This window comes from Phalangium opilio, unplaced genomic scaffold, assembly GCF_054372755.1.
Source record: "Phalangium opilio isolate 3A_F unplaced genomic scaffold, DU_Popi_V2 ptg000002l_1, whole genome shotgun sequence".
NCBI classification, from domain to species: domain Eukaryota; kingdom Metazoa; phylum Arthropoda; class Arachnida; order Opiliones; family Phalangiidae; genus Phalangium; species Phalangium opilio.
The window spans coordinates 16,059,306-16,076,507 of NW_028324144.1; the positions used below are offsets into that span (position 1 = coordinate 16,059,306).

Here is a 17,202-nt window from a genome sequence, read left to right on the forward strand (position 1 = left end):
TGACGACCATATAATTTTTGGGCTTCCGTGGCGCAATGGTTAGCGCTTTCGGCTGTTATTCAAAAGGTTGGTGGTTCGAGCCCGCCCTTGAGCTTTGTTGTGAGGTCTCAGATGTAGCGTAAACTTTTCCACTATACGTGACAACCATTTAATTTCTGAGCTTCCGTGGCTCAATGATTAGCGCGTTCGGCTGTTAATTAATAGGTTGGTGGTTCGAGCCCACCCCGGAGCGGTGTTTTGGGATCTCAAATGTAACGTAAAAAGTCAGAGTTTTTCCACAATACCTGACGAACATTTAATTTTTGGGCTTCCGTTGCGCAATGGTTAACGCGATCAGATGTTAACCGAGGGGTTGGTCGTTCGAGCCCACCCGGGAGAGGTGTTGTGAGGTCTCAGATGTAGCGTGAAAAGTCATAACTTTTCCACAATATTTGACAACCATTTAATTTCTGAGCTTCCGTGGTTCAATGGTTAGCGCGTTCAGCTGTTAACCGAAAGGTTGGTGGTTCGAGCCCACCCGGGAGAGGTGTTTTGGGGTCTCAGATGTAGCGTGAAAAGTCTTATCTTTTCCACAATACGTGACAACCATTTAATTTCCGAGCTTCCGTGGCTCAATGGTTAGCGCGTTCGGCTGTTAACTAATAGGTTGGTGGTTCGAGCGCACCCGGGAGCGGTGTTTTGGGATCTCAAATGTAACGTAAAAAGTCAGAGTTTTTCCACAATACCTGACGAACATTTAATTTTTGGGCTTCCGTTGCGCAATGGTTAACGCGTTCAGATGTTAACCGAGGGGTTGGTCGTTCGAGCCCACCCGGGAGAGGTGTTGTGGGGTCTCAGATCTAGCGTGAAAAGTCATAACTTTTCCACAATACCTGACAACCATTTAATTTCTGAGCTTCCGTGGTTCAATGGTTAGCGCGTTCAGCTGTTAACCGAAAGGTTGGTGGTTCGAGCCCACCCGGGAGAGGTGTTTTGGGGTCTCAGATGTAGCGTGAAAAGTCTTATCTTTTCCACAATACGTGACAACCATTTAATTTCCGAGCTTCCGTGGATCAATGATTAGCGCGTTCGGCTTTTAATTAATAGGTTGGTGGTTCGAGCCCACCCGGGAGCGGTGTTTTGGGATCTCAAATGTAACGTAAAAAGCCAAAGTTTTTCCACAATACCTGACAACCATTTAATTTCTGAGCTTCCGTGGCGCAATGGTTAGCGCGTGCGGCTGTTAACCGAAAGGTTGGTGGTTCGAGCCCATCCGGGAGCGGTGTTGAGGTCTCAGATGTGACGTAAAAAGTCAAAGTTTTTCCACAATATCTGACGAACATTTAATTTTTGGGCTTCCGTTGCGCAATGGTTAACGCGTTTAGATGTTAACCGAAAGGTTGGTCATTCGAGCTCACCCGGGAGAGGTGTTGTGGGGTCTCAGATGTAGCGTGAAAAGTCATAACTATTCCACAATACCTGACAACCATTTAATTTCTGAGCTTCCGTGGTTCAATGGTTAGCGCGTTCAGCTGTTAACCGAAAGGTTGGTGGTTCGAGCCCATCCGGGAGCGGTGTTGAGGTCTCAGATGTGACGTAAAAAGTCAAAGTTTTTCCACAATACCTGACGAACATTTAATTTTTGGGCTTCCGTTGCGCAATGGTTAACGCGTTTAGATGTTAACCGAAAGGTTGGTCATTCGAGCTCACCCGGGAGAGGTGTTGTGGGGTCTCAGATGTAGCGTGAAAAGTCATAACTTTTCCACAATACCTGACAACCATTTAATTTCTGAGCTTCCGTGGTTCAATGGTTAGCGCGTTCAGCTGTTAACCGAAAGGTTGGTGGTTCGAGACCACCCGGGAGAGGTGTTGTGGGGTCTCAGATGTTGCGTGAAAAGTCATATCTTTACCACAAGACGTGACAACCATTTAATTTCTGAGCTTCCGTGGCTCAATGGTTAGCGCGTTTGGCTGTTAATTAATAGGTTGGTGGTGCGAGCCCACCCGGGAGCGATGTTTTGGGATCTCAAATGTAACGTAAAAAGCCAAAGTTTTTCCACAATACCTGACGACCATTTAATTTTTGGGCTTCCGTGGCGCAATGGTTAGCGCGTTCGGCTGATAACCGAAAGGTTGGTGGTTCGAGCCCATCCGGGAGCGGTGTTGTGAGGTCTCAGACGTAACGTAAAAAGTCAGAGTTTTTCCACAATACCTGACGAACATTTAATTTTTGGGCTTCTGTTGCGCAATGGTTAACGCGATCAGATGTTAACCGAGGGGTTGGTCGTTCGAGCCCACCCGGGAGAGGTGTTGTGAGGTCTCAGATGTAGCGTGAAAAGTCATAACTTTTCCACAATACTTGACAACCATTTAATTTCTGAGCTTCCGTGGTTCAATGGTTAGCGCGTTCAGCTGTTAACCGAAAGGTTGGTGGTTCGAGCCCACCCGGGAGAGGTGTTCTGGGGTCTCAGATTTAGCGTGAAAAGTCTTATCTTTTCCACAATACGTGACAACCATTTAATTTCCGAGCTTCCGTGGTTCAATGGTTAGCGCGTTCAGCTGTTAACCGAAAGGTTGGTGGTTCGAGCCCACCCGGGAGCGGTGTTTTGGAATCTCAAATGTAACGTGAAAAGTCATATCTTTTCCACAATACGTGACAACCATTTAATTTCTGAGCTTCCGTGGCTCAATGGTTAGCGCGTTTGGCTGTTAATTAATAGGTTGGTGGTGCGAGCCCACCCGGGAGCGATGTTTTGGGACCTCAAATGTAACGTAAAAAGCCAAAGTTTTTCCACAATACCTGACGACCATTTAATTTTTGGGCTTCCGTGGCGCAATGGTTAGCGCGTTCGGCTGATAACCGAAAGGTTGGTGGTTCGAGCCCATCCGGGAGCGGTGTTGTGAGGTCTCAGACGTAACGTAAAAAGTCAGAGTTTTTCCACAATACCTGACGAACATTTAATTTTTGGGCTTCCGTTGCGCAATGGTTAACGCGTTCAGATGTTAACCGAGGGGTTGGTCGTTCGAGCCCACCCGGGAGAGGTGTTGTGGGGTCTCAGATCTAGCGTGAAAAGTCATAACTTTTCCACAATACCTGACAACCATTTAATTTCTGAGCTTCCGTGGTTCAATGGTTAGCGCGTTCAGCTGTTAACCTAAAGGTTGGTGGTTCGAGCCCACCCGGGAGAGGTGTTTTGGGGTCTCAGATGTAGCGTGAAAAGTCTTATCTTTTCCACAATACGTGACAACCATTTAATTTCCGAGCTTCCGTGGATCAATGATTAGCGCGTTCGGCTGTTAATTAATAGGTTGGTGGTTCGAGCCCACCCGGGAGCGGTGTTTTGGGATCTCAAATGTAACGTAAAAAGCCAAAGTTTTTCCACAATACCTGACAACCATTTAATTTCTGAGCTTCCGTGGCGCAATGGTTAGCGCGTGCGGCTGTTAACCGAAAGGTTGGTGGTTCGAGCCCATCCGGGAGCGGTGTTGAGGTCTCAGATGTGACGTAAAAAGTCAAAGTTTTTCCACAATACCTGACGAACATTTAATTTTTGGGCTTCCGTTGCGCAATGGTTAACGCGTTTAGATGTTAACCGAAAGGTTGGTCATTCGAGCTCACCCGGGAGAGGTGTTGTGGGGTCTCAGATGTAGCGTGAAAAGTCATAACTTTTCCACAATACCTGACAACCATTTAATTTCTGAGCTTCCGTGGTTCAATGGTTAGCGCGTTCAGCTGTTAACCGAAAGGTTGGTGGTTCGAGACCACCCGGGAGAGGTGTTGTGGGGTCTCAGATGTTGCGTGAAAAGTCATATCTTTACCACAATACGTGACAACCATTTAATTTCTGAGCTTCCGTGGCTCAATGGTTAGCGCGTTTGGCTGTTAATTAATAGGTTGGTGGTGCGAGCCCACCCGGGAGCGATGTTTTGGGATCTCAAATGTAACGTAAAAAGCCAAAGTTTTTCCACAATACCTGACGACCATTTAATTTTTGGGCTTCCGTGGCGCAATGGTTAGCGCGTTCGGCTGATAACCGAAAGGTTGGTGGTTCGAGCCCATCCGGGAGCGGTGTTGTGAGGTCTCAGACGTAACGTAAAAAGTCAGAGTTTTTCCACAATACCTGACGAACATTTAATTTTTGGGCTTCTGTTGCGCAATGGTTAACGCGATCAGATGTTAACCGAGGGGTTGGTCGTTCGAGCCCACCCGGGAGAGGTGTTGTGAGGTCTCAGATGTAGCGTGAAAAGTCATAACTTTTCCACAATACTTGACAACCATTTAATTTCTGAGCTTCCGTGGTTCAATGGTTAGCGCGTTCAGCTGTTAACCGAAAGGTTGGTGGTTCGAGCCCACCCGGGAGAGGTGTTCTGGGGTCTCAGATTTAGCGTGAAAAGTCTTATCTTTTCCACAATACGTGACAACCATTTAATTTCCGAGCTTCCGTGGTTCAATGGTTAGCGCGTTCAGCTGTTAACCGAAAGGTTGGTGGTTCGAGCCCACCCGGGAGCGGTGTTTTGGGATCTCAAATGTAACGTGAAAAGTCATATCTTTTCCACAATACGTGACAACCATTTAATTTCTGAGCTTCCGTGGCTCAATGGTTAGCGCGTTTGGCTGTTAATTAATAGGTTGGTGGTGCGAGCCCACCCGGGAGCGATGTTTTGGGACCTCAAATGTAACGTAAAAAGCCAAAGTTTTTCCACAATACCTGACGACCATTTAATTTTTGGGCTTCCGTGGCGCAATGGTTAGCGCGTTCGGCTGATAACCGAAAGGTTGGTGGTTCGAGCCCATCCGGGAGCGGTGTTGTGAGGTCTCAGACGTAACGTAAAAAGTCAGAGTTTTTCCACAATACCTGACGAACATTTAATTTTTGGGCTTCCGTTGCGCAATGGTTAACGCGTTCAGATGTTAACCGAGGGGTTGGTCGTTCGAGCCCACCCGGGAGAGGTGTTGTGGGGTCTCAGATCTAGCGTGAAAAGTCATAACTTTTCCACAATACCTGACAACCATTTAATTTCTGAGCTTCCGTGGTTCAATGGTTAGCGCGTTCAGCTGTTAACCTAAAGGTTGGTGGTTCGAGCCCACCCGGGAGAGGTGTTTTGGGGTCTCAGATGTAGCGTGAAAAGTCTTATCTTTTCCACAATACGTGACAACCATTTAATTTCCGAGCTTCCGTGGATCAATGATTAGCGCGTTCGGCTGTTAATTAATAGGTTGGTGGTTCGAGCCCACCCGGGAGCGGTGTTTTGGGATCTCAAATGTAACGTAAAAAGCCAAAGTTTTTCCACAATACCTGACAACCATTTAATTTCTGAGCTTCCGTGGCGCAATGGTTAGCGCGTGCGGCTGTTAACCGAAAGGTTGGTGGTTCGAGCCCATCCGGGAGCGGTGTTGAGGTCTCAGATGTGACGTAAAAAGTCAAAGTTTTTCCACAATACCTGACGAACATTTAATTTTTGGGCTTCCGTTGCGCAATGGTTAACGCGTTTAGATGTTAACCGAAAGGTTGGTCATTCGAGCTCACCCGGGAGAGGTGTTGTGGGGTCTCAGATGTAGCGTGAAAAGTCATAACTTTTCCACAATACCTGACAACCATTTAATTTCTGAGCTTCCGTGGTTCAATGGTTAGCGCGTTCAGCTGTTAACCGAAAGGTTGGTGGTTCGAGCCCATCCGGGAGCGGTGTTGAGGTCTCAGATGTGACGTAAAAAGTCAAAGTTTTTCCACAATACCTGACGAACATTTAATTTTTGGGCTTCCGTTGCGCAATGGTTAACGCGTTTAGATGTTAACCGAAAGGTTGGTCATTCGAGCTCACCCGGGAGAGGTGTTGTGGGGTCTCAGATGTAGCGTGAAAAGTCATAACTTTTCCACAATACCTGACAACCATTTAATTTCTGAGCTTCCGTGGTTCAATGGTTAGCGCGTTCAGCTGTTAACCGAAAGGTTGGTGGTTCGAGCCCACCCGGGAGAGGTGTTGTGGGGTCTCAGATGTTGCGTGAAAAGTCATATCTTTACCACAATACGTGACAACCATTTAATTTCTGAGCTTCCGTGGCTCAATGGTTAGCGCGTTTGGCTGTTAATTAATAGGTTGGTGGTGCGAGCCCACCCGGGAGCGATGTTTTGGGATCTCAAATGTAACGTAAAAAGCCAAAGTTTTTCCACAATACCTGACGACCATTTAATTTTTGGGCTTCCGTGGCGCAATGGTTAGCGCGTTCGGCTGATAACCGAAAGGTTGGTGGTTCGAGCCCATCCGGGAGCGGTGTTGTGAGGTCTCAGACGTAACGTAAAAAGTCAGAGTTTTTCCACAATACCTGACGAACATTTAATTTTTGGGCTTCCGTTGCGCAATGGTTAACGCGTTCAGATGTTAACCGAGGGGTTGGTCGTTCGAGCCCACCCGGGAGAGGTGTTGTGGGGTCTCAGATCTAGCGTGAAAAGTCATAACTTTTCCACAATACCTGACAACCATTTAATTTCTGAGCTTCCGTGGTTCAATGGTTAGCGCGTTCAGCTGTTAACCGAAAGGTTGGTGGTTCGAGCCCACCCGGGAGAGGTGTTTTGGGGTCTCAGATGTAGCGTGAAAAGTCTTATCATTTCCACAATACGTGACAACCATTTAATTTCCGAGCTTCCGTGGATCAATGATTAGCGCGTTCGGCTGTTAATTAATAGGTTGGTGGTTCGAGCCCACCCGGGAGCGGTGTTTTGGGATCTCAAATGTAACGTAAAAAGCCAAAGTTTTTCCACAATACCTGACGACCATTTAATTTTTGGGCTTCCGTGGCGCAATGGTTAGCGCGTTCGGCTGTTTACCGAAAGGTTGGTGGTTCGAGCCCATCCGGGAGCGGTGTTGTGAGGTCTCAGATGTGACGTAAAAATTCAAAGTTTTTCCATAATACCTGACGAACATTTAATTTTTGGGCTTCCGTTGCGCAATGGTTAACGCGTTTATAACCGAAAGGTTGGTGGTTCGAGCCTACCCGGGAGAGGTGTTGTGGGGTCTCAGATGTAGCGTAAAAAGTCAAAACTTTTCCACAATACGTGAGAACCATTTAATTTCTGAGCTTCCGTGGATCAAGAGTTAGCGCGTTCGGCTGTTAACTAATAGGTTGGTGGTTCGAGCCCACCCGGGAGCGCTGTTTTGGGATCTCAAATGTAACGTAAAAAACCAAAATTTTTCCACAATACCTGACGACCACTTAACTTTTGGGCTTCCGTGGCGCAATGGTTAGCGCGTTCGGCTGTTAACCGAAAGGTTGGTGGTTCGAGCCCACCCGGGAGCGGTGTTTTGGGATCTCAAATGTAACGTAAAAAGCCAAAGTTTTTCCACAATACCAGACGACCATGTAATTTTTGGGCTTCCGTGGCGCAATGGTTAGCGCTCTCAGCTGTTATTCAAAAGGTTGGCGGTTCGAGTCCACCCGGGAGCGGTGTTTTGAGGTCTCAGATGTAGCGTAAAAATTCAAAACTTTTCCACTATACGTGACAACCATTTAATTTCTGAGCTTCCGTGGCTCAATGGTTAGCGCGTTCGGCTGTTAATTAATAGGATGGTGGTTCGAGCCCACGCGGGAGCGGTGTTTTGGGATCTGAAATATAACGTAAAAAGCCAAAGTTTTTCCACAATACCTGACGAACATTTAATTTTTGGGCTTCCGTGTCGCAATGGTTAGCGCGTTCGGCTGTTAACCGAAAGGTTGGTGGTTCGAGCCCATCCGGGAGCGGTGTTGTGGGGTGTCAGATGTAGCGTGAAAAGTCATAGCTTTTCCACAATACCTGACAACCATTTAATTTCTGAGCTTCCGTGGCTCAATGGTTAGCGCGTTCGGCTTTTAACTAATAGGTTGGTGGTTCGAGCCCACCCGGGAGCGGTGTTTTGGGATCTCAAATGTAACGTAAAAAGCCAAAGTTTTTCCACAATACCTGACGACCATTTAGTTTTTGGGCTTCCGTGGCGCAATGGTTAGCGCGTTCGGCTGTTAACCGAAAGGTTGGTGGTTCGAGCCCATCCGGGAGCAGTGTTGTAAGGTCTCAGATGTGACGTATAAAGTCAAAGTTTTTCCACAATACCTGACAACCATTTAATTTCTGAGCTTCCGTGGCGCAATGGTTAGCGTTCGGCTGCTAACCGAAAGGTTGGTGGTTCGAGCCCACCCGGGAGCGGTGTTTTGGGATTTCAAATGTAACGTAAAAAGTCAAAGTTTTTCCACAATACCTGACGAACATTTAATTTTTGGGCTTCCGTTGCGCAATGGTTAACGCGTTTAGATGTTAATCGAAAGGTTGGTCGTTCGAGCCCACCCGGGAGAGGTGTTGTGGGGTCTCAGATGTAGCGTGAAAAGTCATAACTTTTCCACAATACCTGACAACCGTTTAATTTCTGAGCTTCCGTGGCTCAATGGTTAGCGCGTTCGGCTGTTAACTAATAGGTTGGTGGTTCGAGCCCACCCGGGAGCGGTGTTTTGGGATCTCAGATGTAGCGTGAAAAGTCATAACTTTTCCACAATATCTGACAACCATTTAATTTCTGAGCTTCCGTGGCTCAATGGTTAGCGCGTTCGGCTGTTAACTAATAGGTTGGTGGTTCGAGCCCACCCGGGAGCGGTGTTTTGGGATCTCAAATGTAACGTTAAAAGCCAAAGTTTTTCCACAATACCTGACGACCAAGTAGTTTTTGGGCTTCCGTGGCGCAATGGTTAGCGCGTTCGGCTGTTAAACGAAAGGTTGGTGGTTCGAGCCCACCCGGGAGCGGTGTTTTGCGATCTCAAATGTTACGTAAAAAGCCAAAGTTTTTCCACAATTCCTGACGAACATTTAATTTTTGGGCTTCCGTTGCGCAATGGTTAACGCGTTTAAATGTTAATCGAAAGGTTGGTCGTTCGAGCCCACCCGGGAGAGGTGTTGTGGGGTCTCAGATGTAGCGTGAAAAGTCATAACTTTTCCACAATACCTGACGACCATTTAGTTTTTGGGCTTCCGTGGCGCAATGGTTAGCGCGTTCGGCTGTTAACCGAAAGGTTGGTGGTTCGAGCCCATCCGGGAGCAGTGTTGTAAGGTCTCAGATGTGACGTATAAAGTCAAAGTTTTTCCACAATACCTGACAACCATTTAATTTCTGAGCTTCCGTGGCGCAATGGTTAGCGCGTGCGGCTGTTAACCGAAAGGTTGGTGGTTCGAGCCCATCCGGGAGCGGTGTTGTGAGGTCTCAGATGTGACGTAAAAAGTCAAAGTTTTTCCACAATACCTGACGAACATTTAATTTTTGGGCTTCCGTTGCGCAATGGTTAACGCGTTTAGATGTTAACTGAAAGGTTGGTCGTTCGAGCCCACCCGGGAGAGGATTTGTGGGGTCTCAGATGTAGCGTGAAAAGTCATAACTTTTCCACAATACCTGACAACCATTTAATTTCTGAGCTTCCGTGGCGCAATGGTTAGCGCGTTCGGCTGTTAACCGAAAGGTTGGTGGTTCGAGCCCATCCGGGATCGGTGTTGTGAGGTTGCAGATGTGACGTAAAAAGTCAAAGTTTATCCACAATACCTGACGAACATTTAATTTTGGGCTTCCGTTGCGCAATGGTTAACGCGTTTAGATGTTAACCGAAAGGTTGGTCGTTCGAGCCCACCCGGGAGAGGTGTTGTGGGGTCTCAGATGTAGCGTGAAAAGTCATAAATTTTCCACAATACCTGACAACCATTTAATTTCTGAGCTTCCGTGGTTCAATGGTTAGCGCGTTCGGCTGTTAACCGAAAGGTTGGTGGTTCGAGCCCATCCGGGAGCGGTGTTGTGAGGTCCAGATGTGACGTAAAAAGTCAAAGTTTTCCCACAATACCTGACGACCATATAATTTTTGGGCTTCCGTGGCGCAATGGTTAGCGCTCTCAGCTGTTATTCAAAAGGTTGGTGGTTCGAGTCCACCCGGGAGCGGTGTTGTGAGGTCTCAGATGTAGCATAAAAAAGTCAAAACTTTTCCACTATACGTGACAACCATTTAATTTCTGAGCTTCCGTGGCTCAATGGTTAGCGCGTTCGGCTGTTAATTAATACGATGGTGGTTCGAGCCCACCCGGGAGCGGTGTTTTGGGATCTCAAATATAACGTAAAAAGCCAAAGTTTTTCCACAATACCTGACGACCATTTAGTTTTTGAGCTTCCGTGGCGCAATGGTTAGCGCGTTCGGCTGTTAACTAATAGGTTGGTGGTTCGAGCCCACCCGGGAGCGGTGTTTTGGGATCTCAAATGTAACGTAAAAAGCCAAAGTTTTTCCACAATACCTGACGACCATTTAGTTTTTGGGCTTCCGTGGCGCAATGGTTAGCGCATTCGGCTGTTAACCGAAAGGTTGGTGGTTCGAGCCCATCCAGAAGCAGTGTTGTAAGGTCTCAGATGTGACATATAAAGTCAAAGTTTTTCCACAATACCTGACAACCATTTAATTTTTGGGCTTCCGTTGCGCAATGGTTAACGCGTTTAGATGTTAACCGAAAGGTTGGTCGTTCGAGCCCACCCGGGAGTGGTGTTGTGGGGTCTCAGATGTAGCGTGAAAAGTCATAACTTTTCCACAATACCTGACAACCATTTAATTTCTGAGCTTCTGTGGTTCAATGGTTAGCGCGTTCGGCTGTTAACCGAAAGGTTGGTGGTTCGAGCCTATCCGGGAGCGGTGTTGTGAGGTCTCAGATGTGACGTAAAAAGTCAAAGTTTTTCCACAATACCTGACGAACATTTAATTTTTGGGCTTCCGTTGCGCAATGGTTAACGCGTTTAGATGTTAACCGAAAGGTTGGTCGTTCGAGCCCACCCGGGAGAGGTGTTGTGGGGTGTCAGATGTAGCGTGAAAAGTCATAACTTTTCCACAATACCTGACAACCATTTAATTTCTGAGCTTCCGTGGCGCAATGGTTAGCGCGTTCGGCTGTTAACTAATAGGTTGGTGGTTCGAGCCCACCCGGGAGCGGTGTTTTGGGATCTCAAATGTAACGTAAAAAGCCAAAGTATTTCCACAATACCTGACGACCATTTAATTTTTGGGCTTCCGTGGCGCAATGGTTACGCGTTCGGCTGCTAACCGAAAGGTTGGTGGTTCGAGCCCACCCGGGAGCGGTGTTTTGGGATTTCAAATGTAACGTAAAAAGTCAAAGTTTTTCCACAATACCTGACGAACATTTAATTTTTGGGCTTCCGTTGCGCAATGGTTAACGCGTTTAGATGTTAATCGAAAGGTTGGTCGTTCGAGCCCACCCGGGAGAGGTGTTGTGGGGTCTCAGATGTAGCGTGAAAAGTCATAACTTTTCCACAATACCTGACAACCGTTTAATTTCTGAGCTTCCGTGGCTCAATGGTTAGCGCGTTCGGCTGTTAACTAATAGGTTGGTGGTTCGAGCCCACCCGGGAGCGGTGTTTTGGGATCTCAGATGTAGCGTGAAAAGTCATAACTTTTCCACAATATCTGACAACCATTTAATTTCTGAGCTTCCGTGGCTCAATGGTTAGCGCGTTCGGCTGTTAACTAATAGGTTGGTGGTTCGAGCCCACCCGGGAGCGGTGTTTTGGGATCTCAAATGTAACGTTAAAAGCCAAAGTTTTTCCACAATACCTGACGACCAAGTAGTTTTTGGGCTTCCGTGGCGCAATGGTTAGCGCGTTCGGCTGTTAACCGAAAGGTTGGTGGTTCGAGCCCACCCGGGAGCGGTGTTTTGCGATCTCAAATGTTACGTAAAAAGCCAAAGTTTTTCCACAATTCCTGACGAACATTTAATTTTTGGGCTTCCGTTGCGCAATGGTTAACGCGTTTAAATGTTAATCGAAAGGTTGGTCGTTCGAGCCCACCCGGGAGAGGTGTTGTGGGGTCTCAGATGTAGCGTGAAAAGTCATAACTTTTCCACAATACCTGACAACCATTTAATTTCTGAGCTTCCGTGGCGCAATGGTTAGCGCGTTCGGCTGTTAACCGAAAGGTTGGTGGTTCGTGCCCATCCGGGAGCGGTGTTGTGAGGTTTCAGATGTGACGTAAAAAGTCAAAGTTTTTCCACAATACCTGACGAACATTTAATTTTTGGGCTTCCGTTGCGCAATGGTTAACGCGTTTAGATGTTAACCGAAAGGTTGGTCGTTCGAGCCCACCCGGGAGAGGTGTTGTGGGGTCTCAGATGTAGCGTGAAAAGTCATAACTTTTCCACAATACCTGACAACCATTTAATTTCTGAGCGTCCGTGGCTCAATGGTTAGCGCATTCGGCTGTTAACTAATAGGATGGTGGTTCGAGCCCACCCGGGAGCGGTGTTTTGGGATCTCAAATGTGACGTAAAAAGCCAAGGTTTTTCCACAATACCTGACGACCGTATAATTTTTGGGCTTCCGTGACGCAATGGTTAGCGCGTTCGGCTGTTAGCCGAAAGGTTGGTGGTTCGAGCCCACCCGGGAGCGGTGTTTTGGGATCTCAAATGTGACGTAAAAAGCCAAGGTTTTTCCACAATACCTGACGACCGTATAATTTTTGGGCTTCCGTGACGCAATGGTTAGCGCGTTCGGTAGGATTGCACTTTACGTGACCCACCCAACTAACAATGGTTTCTAGTTAATTGGACCATGAGGAGTCCGAAAAAAATAGTTAAAAAATTATTTGACCGCCGCAAGTTGGTCAAAAAAATTTTTGAAAATTTTAAAATCCATGCACTTAAGCCATTGAAGCCGCTATACGCTTAACGCATTCTGCCCTCAATCTCGCAAAATAAGCCGAGGGGACTGTGAAAAAAAGACTTACTCGCGCCGGTGTTTTAGCTATGGAATTTTTTAAGCTTACGGAAACCGTTTATTTCTCATAAAAGGACGGAAATATAAATGCGAGAAAAACTGCTATGTTTAGGGAAAAATCGTTGAATTTTTTGGTAATTCGACAATTGATAAGGCAAATTTTGGTAATTGCCTTATTCGGGAATTTGATAAATGTGAAGGACGATATTTTGGAAAAGGTGTCAAATTATTCGAGAATTTGATAAATGTGTATGACGATATTATGGAAATGGTGTCAAATTATTCGGGAAATTGATAAATGTGAAGGACGATATTTTGGAAAAGGTGTCAAATGATTCGGGAATTTGATAAATGTGAAGGACGATATTTTGGAAAAGGTGTCAAATTATTCGGAAATTTGATAAATGTGAAGGACGATATTTTAGAAAAGGTGTCAAATTATTCGGGAATTTGATAAATGTGAAGGACGATATTTTGGAAAAGGCGTCAAATTATTCGGGAATTTGATAAATGTGCAGGACGATATTTTGGAAAAGGCGTCAAATTATTCGGGAATTAGATAAATGTAAAGGATGATATTTTGGAAAAGGTGTCAAATTATTCGGGAATTAGATAAATGTGAAGGATGATATTTTGGAAAAGGTGCCAAATTATTCGGGAATTTGATAAATGTGAAGGACAATATTTTGGAAAAGGTGTAAATTATTCCTGAATTTGATAAATGTGAAGGACGATATTTTGGAAAAGGTGTCAAATTATTCGGGAATTTGATAAATGTGAAGGATGATATTTTGGAAAAGCTGTCAAATTATTCGGGAATTAGATAAATGTGAAGGATGATATTTTGGAAAAGGTGCCAAATTATTCGGGAATTTGATAAATGTGAAGGACAATATTTTGGAAAAGGTGTAAATTATTCCTGAATTTGATAAATGTGAATTACGATATTTTGGAAAAGGTGTCAAATTATTCGGGAATTTGATAAATGTGAAGGACGATATTTTGGAAAAGGTGTCAAATTATTCGGGAATTTGATAAATGTGAAGGACAATATTTTGGAAAAGGTGTAAATTATTCCTGAATTTGATAAATGTGAAGGACGATATTTTGGAAAAGGTGTCAAATTATTCTTGAATTTGATAAATGTGAAGGACAATATTTTGGAAAAGGTGTCAAATTATTCTTGAATTTAATAAATGATATTTTGGAAAGTGGTTCACTACGGATGGACTCAATACAATTTGAAAGTAGTGCACTGAAATTTAAAAATGGTAAGTATTAATGTGTGGCTCTTAGCGTTACCCAAGAAACACCACTTGGAGGTAATTACCCAATAATTTGTCGCCTTTTCCAAAATATGGCTGAAATAACTAGACGCCTTTTCTAAAATTTTGATGTTGACATTTGCTAATTACCCAATAATTTGTCGCCTTTTCCAAAATATGGCTGAAATAACTAGACGCCTTTTCTAAAATTTTGATGTTGACATTTGCTAATTACCCAATAATTTGTCGCCTTTTCCAAAATATGGCTGAAATAACTAGACGACTTTTCTAAAATTTTGATGTTGACATTTGCTAATTACCCAATGATTTGTCGCCTTTTCCAAAATATGGCTGAAATAACTAGACGACTTTTCTAAAATATTGATGTTGACAATTGCTAATTTCCCAATAATTTGACACCTTTTCCAAAATATTGCTGAAATAACTAGACTCCTCGTCTAAAATATATTTGCAACAGCTAGAATCCATTTCTAAAAGATTAATGTTGACGTTTGGTGCCTTCCCAATAATTTGTCGCTTTTCCCAAAATATAGTTGCAAAAACTAGACTCCTTTTCTGAAATATTGTTGTTGGCATTTGCTAATTTCCCAATAATTTGACACCTTTTCCAAAATATTGCTGAAATAACTATAGACGCCTCTTCTAAAATATAGTTGCAACGGCTAGAATCCTTTTCTAAAAGATTAATGTTGACGTTTGGTACCTTCCCAATAATTTGTCGCTTTTCCCAAAATATAGTTGCAAAAACTGGACTCCTTTTCTGAAATATTGATGTTGACATTTGCTAATTTCCCAATAATTTGACACCTTTTCCAAAACATAGTTGCAATAACTTGACTCCTTTTCTGAAATATTGATGTTGATATTTGCTAATTTCCCAATAATTTGACACCTTTTCCAAAACATAGTTGCAATAACTTGTCTCCTTTTATTTCAAAATTTTGTTCCAAAAAAATCTAATTCCCCAAGGATTTGACACACTTTCCAAAATAAATTCAAAAATAATTTGACGGCAATTACAAAAATTTGACTTTATCAATTGTCGAATTACCAAAAAATTCAACGATTTTTCCCTAAACATAGCAGTTTTTCTCGCATTTATATTTCCGTCCTTTTATCAGAAATAAACGGTTTCCGTAAGCTTAAAAAATTCCATAGCTAAAACTCCGGCGCGAGTAAGTCTTTTTTTCACAGTCCCCTCGGCTTATTTTGCGAGATTGAGCCTTGAGGGCAGAATGCGTTAAGCGTATAGCGGCTTCAATGGCGGTAAGTGCATGGATTTTAAAATTTTCAAAAATTTTTTTGACCAACTTGCGGCGGTCAAATAATTTTTTAACTATTTTTTTCGGACTCCTCATGGTCCAATTAACTAGAATCTATTGTTAGTTGGGTGGGTCACGTAAAGTGCAATCCTACCGCGCGTTCGGCTGTTAGCCGAAAGGTTGGTGGTTCGAGCCCATCCGGGAGCGGTGTTGTGAGGTCTCAGATGTGACGTAAAAAGTCAAAGTTTTTCCACAATACCTGACAACCATTTAATTTCTGAGCTTCCGTGGCGCAATGGTTAGTGCGTGCGGCTTTTAACCGAAAGGTTGGTGGTTCGAGCCCATCCGGGAGCGGTGTTGTGAGGTCTCAGATGTGACGTAAAAAGTCAAAGTTTTTCCACAATACCTGACAACCATTTAATTTCTGAGCTTCCGTGGCTCAATGGTTAGCGCGTTCGGCTGTCAACTAATAGGTTGGTGGTTCGAGCCCACCCGGGATTGGTGTTTTGGGATCTCAAATGTAACGTAAAAAGCCAAGGTTTTTCCACAATACCTGACGAACATTTACTTTTTGGGATTCCGTGGCGCAATGGTTAGCGCGTTCGGCTGTTAACCGAAAGGTTGGTGGTTCGAGCCCATCCGGGAGCGGTGTTGTGAGGTCTCAGATGTGACGTAAAAAGTCAAAGTTTTTCCACAATACCTGACAACCATTTAATTTCTGAGCTTCCGTGGCGCAATGGTTAGTGCGTGCGGCTGTTAACCGAAAGGTTGGTGGTTCGAGCCCATCCGGGAGCGGTGTTGTGAGGTCTCAGATGTGACGTAAAAAGTCAAAGTTTTTCCACAATACCTGACGAACATTTAATTTTTGGGCTTCCGTTGCGCAATGGTTAACGCGTTTAGATGTTAACCGAAAGGTTGGTCGTTCGAGCCCACCCGGGAGAGGTGTTGTGGGGTCTCAGATGTAGCGTGAAAAGTCATAACTTTTCCAAAATACTTGACAACCATTTAATTTCTGAGCTTCCGAGGCGCAATGGTTAGCGCGTTCGGCTGTTAACCGAAAGGTTGGTGGTTCGAGCCCATCCGGGAGCGGTGTTGTGAGGTTTCAGATGTGAAGTAAAAAGTCAAAGTTTTTCCACAATACCTGACGAACATTTAATTTTTGGGCTTCCGTTGCGCAATGGTTAACGCGTTTAGATGTTAACCGAAAGGTTGGTCGTTCGAGCCCACCCGGGAGAGGTGTTGTGGGGTCTCAGATGTAGCGTGAAAAGTCATAACTTTTCCACATTACCTGACAACCATTTAACTTCTGAGCTTCCGTGGTTCAATGGTTAGCGCGTTCAGCTGTTAACCGAAAGGTTGGTGGTTCGACCCCACCCGGGAGAGGTGTTGTGGGGTCTCAGATGTAGCGTGAAAAGTCATATCTTTTCCACAAAACGTGACAACCATTTAATTTCTGAGCTTCTGTGGCTCAATGGTTAGCGCGTTCGGCTGTTAACTAATAGGTTGGTGGTTCGGGCCCACCCGGGAGCGGTGTTTTGGGATCTCAAATGTAACGTAAAAAGCCAAAGTTTTTCCACAATACCTGACGACCATTTAATTTTTGGGCTTCCGTGGCGCAATGGTTAGCGCGTTCGGCTGTTAACCGAAAGGTTGGTGGTTCGAGCCCATCCGGGAGCGGTGTTGTGGGGTGTCAGATGTAGCGTGAAAAGTCATAACTTTTCCACAATACCTGACAACCATTTAATTTCTGAGCTTCCGTGGCTCAATGGTTAGCGCGTTCGGGTGTTAACTAATAGGTTGGTGGTTCGGGCCCACCCGGGAGCGGTGTTTTGGGATCTCAAATGTAACGTAAAAAGCCAAAGTTTTTCCACAATACCTGACGACCATTTAATTTTTGGGCTTCCGTGGCGCAA

The 17,202-nt window shown here is 44.9% G+C and overlaps 7 non-coding genes across 7 annotated transcripts; all 7 read left to right on the plus strand.

Moving 5' to 3' along the window:
* The first annotated feature begins 2,066 nt into the window (after nt 1–2,066).
* On the plus strand, nt 2,067–2,139 carry TRNAI-GAU (transfer RNA isoleucine (anticodon GAU)). Its single transcript has one exon. It is a non-coding gene; the product is annotated as a tRNA-Ile (tRNA).
* A 662-nt stretch (nt 2,140–2,801) lies between these two features.
* On the plus strand, nt 2,802–2,874 carry TRNAI-GAU (transfer RNA isoleucine (anticodon GAU)). Its single transcript has one exon. It is a non-coding gene; the product is annotated as a tRNA-Ile (tRNA).
* Nucleotides 2,875–3,975: 1,101 nt separating this feature from the next.
* Nucleotides 3,976–4,048, plus strand: TRNAI-GAU (transfer RNA isoleucine (anticodon GAU)). Its single transcript has one exon. It is a non-coding gene; the product is annotated as a tRNA-Ile (tRNA).
* Nucleotides 4,049–4,710: 662 nt separating this feature from the next.
* TRNAI-GAU (transfer RNA isoleucine (anticodon GAU)) lies at nt 4,711–4,783 on the plus strand. The gene has a single exon. It is a non-coding gene; the product is annotated as a tRNA-Ile (tRNA).
* Nucleotides 4,784–6,176: 1,393 nt separating this feature from the next.
* TRNAI-GAU (transfer RNA isoleucine (anticodon GAU)) lies at nt 6,177–6,249 on the plus strand. Its single transcript has one exon. It is a non-coding gene; the product is annotated as a tRNA-Ile (tRNA).
* Nucleotides 6,250–8,082: 1,833 nt separating this feature from the next.
* Nucleotides 8,083–8,153, plus strand: TRNAS-GCU (transfer RNA serine (anticodon GCU)). Its single transcript has one exon. It is a non-coding gene; the product is annotated as a tRNA-Ser (tRNA).
* A 2,866-nt stretch (nt 8,154–11,019) lies between these two features.
* TRNAS-GCU (transfer RNA serine (anticodon GCU)) lies at nt 11,020–11,091 on the plus strand. The gene has a single exon. It is a non-coding gene; the product is annotated as a tRNA-Ser (tRNA).
* Nucleotides 11,092–17,202: the final 6,111 nt, after the last annotated feature.